The sequence below is a fragment of the Lolium perenne genome, chromosome 2, assembly GCF_019359855.2.
Source record: "Lolium perenne isolate Kyuss_39 chromosome 2, Kyuss_2.0, whole genome shotgun sequence".
In the NCBI taxonomy this organism is placed as follows: domain Eukaryota; kingdom Viridiplantae; phylum Streptophyta; class Magnoliopsida; order Poales; family Poaceae; genus Lolium; species Lolium perenne.
The window spans coordinates 292,740,357-292,749,723 of NC_067245.2; positions in this window are offsets into that span (position 1 = coordinate 292,740,357).

Genomic DNA, 9,367 nt, shown 5'->3' on the forward strand with positions numbered 1-9,367 from the left:
CTGCTCAGCAACAGCGCCGCTTCGCAGCTCGAAGGAACCAGAACAACCGCAACAGCCGCCTCTACCACATGAATGCAGCTCAAGCACAGGAAGCACCTCAGGCCATGCCAAGTATGTTTTCATGTTAAATCATATCGCCCAATCTCTCTTAGGAACCTAACTTTTCTTAAAAATCTCGGGACGAGATTTGTTTAAGGGGGAAGGGTTTGTAACACCCCAAATTTTAAAACAAAGAGAAAATGAATTTCCTTTTTCCAAAAATGAGAACCAACAAAAACTTTTCTTACATTGGATGCTATGTTGCGGTCAAAACCCACCGGCGGGCAGCGACGGGCAACACAGTAGAGCCGGGAACAACTTAGGGCTGCGGCTGGCCCTGGTCCCTCCGAGCGACGGCCCGCAAAGCCTCTGGTACACACGTCCGATGCTGGTGCAGGGGCGTGCCACCTGACCTATACACAGTCGGGAAGGTGATGGAGATGCCTCGCTTAGTTTCCTGCATGGCATACACGTAAACATTAAATACGAGCCTCGATCGGCTCTCAGGTTATCCTGTGAATCGGCTCAAGGAGCCGATCCACCCATGATTCGTACGAGGTGCATGAATATATGGTGGTCCTGCTTGATCAAGATAAAGCTAAAGCGATCTACGACGATTTAGGGTTTTCACCGCATAATCGGATCATCCTACTCACGATTGGGCCTCGCGGCCACGCACGGTGATCGTAAGCCGATCCTAGACAAGGCCTAAAAACCAACACGAGGTTGATCCCCGGAACATCCTGTCTAGGACTAGCAAACGACACCCTACGTGCCGCTGGATCCTCCAACCCTTTGTAAGGCCTAACTATTGCAGATATTAAACTAATCCTTAAAGAACAAGGAGCAACCGTAACGGATCGGATCTACTAAATAATGATCAAGCGGGGTGCCGCCCCTACACCTAAGATAGGTGTAAGGGTGGCTAGATATGCAAGGGTTGCACTACGATAGCATATGATATTAAGAGCAATGCTAACCCTAACATATCTAAGATAACTACGTTGCTCGCCATCAAAAAGGCTTCAGTACGAGCAACGCATGAACAACGAGAATAAGCTTGTGCTGCCTAGATCGCAAGATGCGATCTAGGCAGCATGATGCTTACCGGTAGAAACCCTCGAGACGAAGGAGTTGGCGATGCGCCGAGATTGATTTGTGGTTGAACGTTGGTTGTTGTTTATTCCATAAACCCTAGATACATATTTATAGTCCAGGGGACTTTCTAATGTGGGAATAATCCCTACCGTGCACGAGACAAACTCTAACTTTTAATCTAAGATGCGATCTACTATAATACAGATACACGGGCAATCTAGCCCAAACTCTTCGTGCAAGGCCGCTTCAGAGATCTTCCACGTGTAATCTTCCAAGCCCATCTCCCTTACGGCCCACCTCCTGATTTGGCCAAAATCTGGTGATAACACATGCCCCCCTGGTTTTGGTAATGATAATTTCAAAACCACTCTGTTTTTCCTTCGAAGGGTCATGTCGTGGCAGAGCAGAACCGTCGCAGTATTCTTCATCATGATGACTTGCCTTCTCACCTTCTCTGTATAATTTGACAATTTTGGCTCCATCCCCTCGGAAACTGCAATGGCATTAAATCTCTACTAGGCTCCTCTTTATTTAACCGTGCCGATTGATTAGCCCTCTTCACCCCCTTTCTCTGTTCTAGCTATCGGCACCAAAAAACCCTCTTCCCCTGTAGCAATGTCTTCCTCTTCCTCTGTCTCCTCCGGCCTCTCCCTCCAATCCTTCTCCTCGAGCGAGCCGGAGTGGAACTCCGACCATGCGCCAGAGGGCGACCTGCCTCTGACCGATGGGGAAGACGACCTCAAGTTCCTCATCGAAGGGGAGCTGATAAGCGAAAGTGAAGACGACCTCCATCCCTGGGTGAAACCCACCTCTTCCGACGGGAAGGGGGAAGAAGTAGAGGAAGAAGAAGAAAAAGAGGAGGGCGGCCCCTCCTCCCCCTCTAAGCTTCTGCCGGCAAAGCGATTCCGCGCTTGGGCGGACAGCGAAGACGATGATGATGACGAGGAGGAGGATGAGGATGAATCCTCCTCCTCCATCGGGTACCCGCCGACAAAGCGCTTCCGCTCGTGGGCGGACAGCGAGGATGATGATGATGACGAGGAAGACGAAGCTCCGGCCGAGGGCTGGGGCAGCAGCGACGAAGAACTTCCTGGGAGCAGCGCCGACGACATCGACGACGGCGACGATGAGGACAGCGACGACTAGTAGAGTAGGACTAGTAGTAGCAGTGCACTAGGCACCAGATCCCCCTTTTGAGAGCCATCGGCTCTTTCCTGTAAAGCCGCTCCTTTGAATTAATGAAAATTGTTCTTCCAATTCATCTTTCAATTAATCCAATTCCAATCCTTCCGCTTGCCACACCAAGACCGATAGCAACGTATCGGATTCTTTTTCCTTAGACGCCCATGAAGCCGGACTCAAATATCGCTTTAGATCGTCAGTCAAGCACTCTTCAAATTCAGACTGCGATTTGATACCTGACCATAAAATTTCGCAATCCCATAGCCGATGACTATTCATCGGTTATTTTGAGAATCCAGTATCTTTCCTTTTCTCGCAGCAACAGGACGGTCCAAACCCCGTAAAAGCCGACGGCTTCCTTTTCCGGCTCCTCTCCGTAGCTTTAGCAGTCTTCTTCTGAAACACCTCACTGCTTTCGGAGAAGATTACGATGCAGGGTCAGCCGATGCAACTCCAATCGGCTCCAAAAACAGAGCATTTACCAGGCCTGCTGCCCCCCGAGCCTTACTCGAGGCGAGAATGTCAGTGAGGATGCACCAAAGCCGATCACCTTTATTCCTTCGAAAGCCGATATACCTCTTCTGTCAACACTGCTGAACTAGCACCAAGGGCTGAAGATCCTCAACAAGAAGGTTCAGGAACCCGAATTGGCTCAAGGCAGCTGAGGAAGCTCTCATTGTTTTACTCCCTCGAAGAAGCAGAAGGCCCAACAGCTGAACTGGACTTGGCGGAGAAACTTGGTGAAGATCCGGTAGACCTTGTATAATTGCACTAGAGTCGATGGCTGCGCATCGGCTTCGTTTCTTAGTTCTAAAGTCGATGCCCTTGCATCGGCTGTATGTCATAAAAAATTTTTTTACTGGCCGATTTTTCTATCGGCCCCCAATATTTCACTGCAATATTTCACTGCACACATGTTCACTTGCACATGTTCATCTGGTTCAGGTCCCCCCGAGCCGAATCTGTCAGGTAACTGCAGATATCGGCTCTGTAGTTTAGCCAAAGCATTGTATTTGCACGTCGACTCTGGTAGGACTAATGTTGATTCTTCTTAACTCACTAGCCGACGTAAAAACCGCTGCCAAGTAGATTGATGTTGAACACAAGCAGAACATGTGGTGAGGATAATTTTGGCCGATTGCTGGAATCGGCCTCCATTTTAATCGAAGCGCTCAATGGAGTTTGCGTAGCGCTCCTTCGTAGATCTTTGGGGGCCGATCCCAAGGATCGGCCTCGCCACATTTGTTCATCGGTTTGCTCTTGCTACACGGTCAGGCCAGTGGATAAGACCAGCTTAACCCTGCCCTTTGTCATGTCGATGCGCTCGCAGTTGTCGGGGGGAAGACCCCGGATAGGGCAATGGACGCGGAGCAGCCGGCTGGCCACTGGCCGGCTCGCGGCAAAGGCCGGCTGAGGAGCAGCCGGCTGGCGCCGTGGCCGGCTGGTCTGGAAGCCGGCTGGCTCTAGGTCCTAGTCGGCCTGGCTACGGCCACCAATGCTGTAGTTGGGCCGGCTTCTACAAGCCATATCCGACTGGGGTTTGTACCTCAGACCGACTCGAGGCTGGCGAGTCTTGCACTGGAAGGAACCGGGTAGGTGATCCGGGTTCCCAAAGTCCACGCTGACTCCATCTTCCGTGATACGCGGGGCACTGTAGAGCAATAGTGCCTCGCGCCGGACAGGCCGTCAGGGCTTACGACGATCCGTACTGGCTACAGCGGCTGACGGCGACAGGGACACCTCCTCCATACCGCTGACCGTGGCAGCCGGATGGGACAGGCCACGATGCCTCAACCACTCCTGACGTCACCGCCTCGGGAAGGAGCGGAAGCCGAAGCCGGCCCAGCCGGCCAGTAAACTATAGGGTCTTATATGTAAAGTGCCGGTGCCTATATAAGCCGCACTACCCCCTCTCGTGCAGGGGATCGATCATTTATTACTTTCACCCACCTACAGAGCTGCCCTGTGAGAGAGACCATAGTCTTCCTTAGCCTCTCAGGAGCAGCCGGACACAGCTCTAGGAGCACCATTGTACTGTGTGATCATCATATACACTCATAGCAGGAGTAGAGGTTTTACCTCCATCGGAGGGCCTCGAACCTGGGTACGTCGCCGTGTCGCTCGTGCCCATACCCGCATCCGGATACCGCCGTGAGATCCCTCAGGAACCACTTCGATTAGCCACCCTATGGCATATGCCGTGACGATACCACGACATTTGGCGCCCACCGTGGGGCCTTCAGCATCCTCGGCCGGTGTCTTCATCCGGACGGGCCTCACCACCACCACCGGCGAGCGAGTCGCGCCAGGCTTGATCCGGAGATTCGGCTCCCTCGACTGCGTCAGCGACAACGCTGGCTGCTTCGCTGACCGGCCCTTCCCAGCCAGCGGCAGCGTCATCTCCTTCGGCGGCTTCGACGTCTACGTCGCCACCGTCGCACCGCCGCGCTACCCGCGGCAGGTGCTGCGCTGCGCTAGCCCTCCTCCGCGAGCCGGCAGCAGCGCTCCCGCCAGCCCCGCCGTCGTGCAAGTCATGATGGCTGGCGACGAGCTCCCCACCAAGAACCCGCGCATGCGCGGCCCCGACCTGAGCGCAACATCGACCCCAACGCCTCCGGCTCGGGCCCAAAAGCGCCACCACCGCCGTCCCGGCTGGATGCAGTCCGGGCAAAGCTGAGCACCCCGCTCACGCTCGGCGGAGACCCCACCGCCGTCGAGGCGGACTTGGAGGCGCACCGCCAGCTCCTCCTCAAGCAAACCGAAGAACCGGCTGCTGCTAAGCGCCGGATGGAGATCACCCGGCGCGAGTACAACCGCGCCCACGGCCTCACTCCCGGGCGGCGACGAGCCAAGCCGAGCCGGCCACATCCGCCGCAGGCCGCGACCTCGGCGCCGAGATCGCCCGCGACGGCGCTCCTTCGCCGGCTCCGTCCGCGGAGCTCCCCGTCTACAACACCCCCGACAAGAACATGCGCGCGGCGAAGCCGCCGCAGAAGAGCTGAACCGCCTTCGGGCGAAGAGTTACGCCGCCCGGACCAGGCGGGTGGCGAGCTGCTCAACGCAGCCAACGGGCAGATCGCCGACCCTGTGTATGTCAATGCCCCAGAGCTTCTCACGCTCGCGGAGCTGCAGCAACGACAGGGAAGGCGCCGGGGACACGGCCGAGTCCTCCTCCCCGCACCAAGCCGACGCCATGATTCCCGGGCCACGCACAGCTCGGGCCGGCCAAGCCACCAGCCCGAGCGGCAACAGCCGCAGCCGGCCCTCCAAGCCGGAACCAGGAGCAAGACTCGGGCCCCGCCGTCATCACCGGCCGGCTCGAAGCAAGCGGCGCGCGCCAGCCGGCACACTCCCGGCTGGGCCCGCGCATCGAGCCCGCTGACGCCCGAGACCGCCTCGACCGGCTGGTTCAATCCCGCATCGCGGAAGAAGAGGGGCCAGCCGGCCCAAAGTGCTTCGGGCCGCGGATCCTCAACGAGCCCATGGTCGAGGGCTTCCAGCTCCCGCGCGACACCCCCAAGTACGACGGCACCACCAAGCCGGAGGACTGGCTGCTGGACTACTCCACGGCGGTCGGCATCGCCAAGGGCAACAAGCGCCGGGCCGTGCGCTACTCCCCCCTCATGCTACTCGGCTCCGCCCGCACGACGCTCAACAACCTGCCATCCGGCAGCATAAACGGCTGGCTGGACTTGAAGCCGCCTTCATCGGCAACTTCACCGGCACTTATCGCCGGCCGGGTCGCCCTCAACAGCTTGAGATGTGCAAGCAGGGCCCGGACGAGACGGATCGCGCGTACCTGACGCGCTGGTGCGAGATGCGCAACTCTTGCGAGGGCGTGCACGAGATGCAAGCCATCAGCTTCTTCATGGGCGGCTGCCGACCCAACACCATGCTGTGGCACAAGCTACGCCGCAGCGAGCCCAAGACGATGGCCGCCTTGATGGTCATCGCAGACAAGTACGCGCTGGCAGAGGAAGCCGGCAAGGCGCCGGCTGATGTTTCACCGGCCCCGGCAAGACGGGACAACAACAAGCCGGCCGAGGGCGCCTCGCACGGCAGCCGGCGGGACAACTACCGCGGCGGCAAGCGTCACAACGACCAGCCGGACCGCCGGTACGGCTCCGCCCACGTGGCCGCCGTGGCAGACACCGCTGCAGTCGGCAGCCGCCGCCCGAAGCACGACCGGCCGTGGAAGCCGAAGTACACCTTCGAGCAGATGCTCGACTCGCCATGCAAGTACCACAGCGGCAAGAACCCCTCCAACCACACCACCCGCGACTGCCACTTCATGAAGCGGCTGACAAGCGGTGAACCTCTACCGCCTCCACCCCCACCTCCACCAGCCGGCGGGCCGGGTGGCCAAGCCGGCGCAGAGAACGTCAACCTCGAGCACCACGAGGCTAACCAAGTGCACCATGCCGGCCGGTACCTGGCCGAAGACGCCACCTACATTATCTTCACCTCCGAGCCCGAGGACAGGACGAGCCAAGAGCGCCGTTCCCTCGAGGTCAACGCGGTCATACCGCCGGTCCCCCAGTACCTAAACTGGTCAGAACAGGCCATCACTTTCGATCGCCGCGACACACCGGCTGTCCTGCCGAAGCCGGGCAGCTACGCCATGGTCCTCGACCCCACCATCGGCACAACCCGGCGCAGCGTGCGTTTCTCGCGCGTCCTCATCGACGGCGGCAGCAGCATCAACATCCTCTACCGCGACACCGCCCGCAAGCTGGGCATCCAGGAGGCCGAGTTGCGCCCCACCCCCACCGTCTTCCATGGCATCGTGCCAGGCCATTGCTGCCAGCCGATCGGCCGGATCACGCTGGAGGTGATGTTCGGGAAGCCGGACCACTTCCGCACTGAGAGAATCAAGTTCGAGGTGGTGGACCTCGTGAGTCCCTACCACGCGCTCCTGGGCAGGCCAGCCACGACCAAGTTCATGGCGGTGCCCCACTATGGGTACCTGAAGATGAAGCTGCCTGGCCCCAAGGGGGTCATTACCGTAGCCGGCGACTATCGCCGCTCCATGGACTGCGCCATGCAGAGCTCCAAGATGGCCCAGACGCTGGTCATCGCCACCGAGAAGCAGCTCATCCACGACGCCGTCGCCCTCGCCAAAGCCGCGCAGACAGACATGCCGGCTGCGGGCAACCCGGCTGGGACGACTCACTTCCAGCCGGCCGACAACACCAAGAAGATCCTGCTGGACCCGGCGCAGCCGGACAAGTTCGTCACCATCGGTGCCGGCTTGAACAAGAAATAGGAAAGCGAGCTCACCAGCTTCCTCCGTGAGAATCGGGACATCTTCGCATGGACTCCAAGAGACATGCCGGGTGTGCCGAGGGAGTTGGCTGAGCACCACCTCCACGTCCGGCCTGAAGCCAAGCCGGTGAAGCAGCCTCTCAGGCGCTTCGCCGAAGAACGAAGGAAGGCCATCGGAGAAGAAATCGCCCGGCTCCTAGCTGCCGGCTTCATCATGGAAGTGCTGCACCCGGACTGGTTGGCAAACCCGGTCCTGGTTCTGAAGAAGAACGGCTCCTGGCGCATGTGTATCGACTACACCAGCCTGAACAAGGCGTGCCCAAAGGATCCCTTCCCCCTGCCGCGCATAGATCAAGTCATAGACTCGACTGCCGGCTGTGAACTGTTGTCTTTCTTAGACGCCTATTCAGGCTACCACCAGATTCCTTTGAATCCGGCTGATCAAATAAAGACTTCGTTCATTACCCCGTACGGGGCTTATTGCTACACGACTATGCCGTTCGGCTTGAAAAATGCAGGCGCCACCTACCAAAGGTGCATGCAAAAATGCTTGCAGGATCAAATCGGCAGAAACGTTCACGCATATGTGGATGATGTCGTTGTAAAGACCAAGGAGACGACTACCCTCCTTGATGACCTGAGAGAAACCTTCACCAATCTGAGAAGATTCCGGATGAAGCTCAACCCGGCCAAGTGCACATTCGGCGTGCCGTCTGGCCAGCTCCTTGGCTACCTCGTCTCTCAGCGAGGGATCGAAGCCAACCCGGACAAGATCAGCGCCCTAGAGAAGATGGAACTGCCGCAGTGCCTCAAGGACGTCCAGAAGTTTGCTGGCTGCTGGCCTCCTTGAGCCGCTTCGTCGGCCGGCTGGGGGAGAAGGCACTGCCCTGTATCAACTAATGAGGAAGGCGGACAAGTTCGTCTGGTCACCGCAGGCGGATGAGGCTTTCCGTGACTTGAAGCGCGTGCTCTCAACCGCGCCAATCCTTGCAACGCCGGGTTCAATGGAGCCGATGTTGTTGTACATCGCAGCCACCAATCGAGTGGTTAGCGTTGTCCTGGTGGTGGAGCGCAGAGAAGCCGGCAACGGGGAGCAGCTGGTTCAGCGCCCAGTCTATTACCTTAGCGAAGTGCTCTCCCAGTCGAAGCAAAATTACCCCCACTACTGAAGGTCACCTACGGCGTCTACATGGCGGCCAAGAAGCTCAAGCACTACTTCCAAGAGCACCCCATCAGGGTGGTTGCCACAGCACCCTTGGCGGAAATCATAGGCAGCAAGGATGCCAACGGCCGGGTTGCCAAGTGGGCCCTGGAGCTAGCCGCCCACACCATCCTCTACGAGCCACGCACAGCCATCAAGTCGCAGATCCTCGCGGACTTCTTCGTCGGCCGGGCTGAGATGCGTGCACTGCCGCTGTGCCGGATTCCACACATTGGAAGATGCACTTCGACGGCTCGAAGATGCGCAACGGCTTGGGAGCCGGCATCGTCATCACTTCTCCCAAGGGGGACCGGCTGGACTACGTCCTGCAGATCCACTTCGCCGCCTCCAACAATGTGGCGGAGTACGAAGCGCTCATTCATGGGCTGAAGCTGGCCAAGGAGATTGGCGTGCGTCGCATACTCTGCTTCGGCGACTCCGACTTGGTCATACAGCAAGCATCTGGCGACTGGGACGCGAAGGACGCCAACATGGCCTCGTACCGCTTCCATGTCCAGCAGCTATCCGGCTTCTTCGACGGCTGCGAATTCCATCATGTGCCACGAGCAAATAACGAAGCGG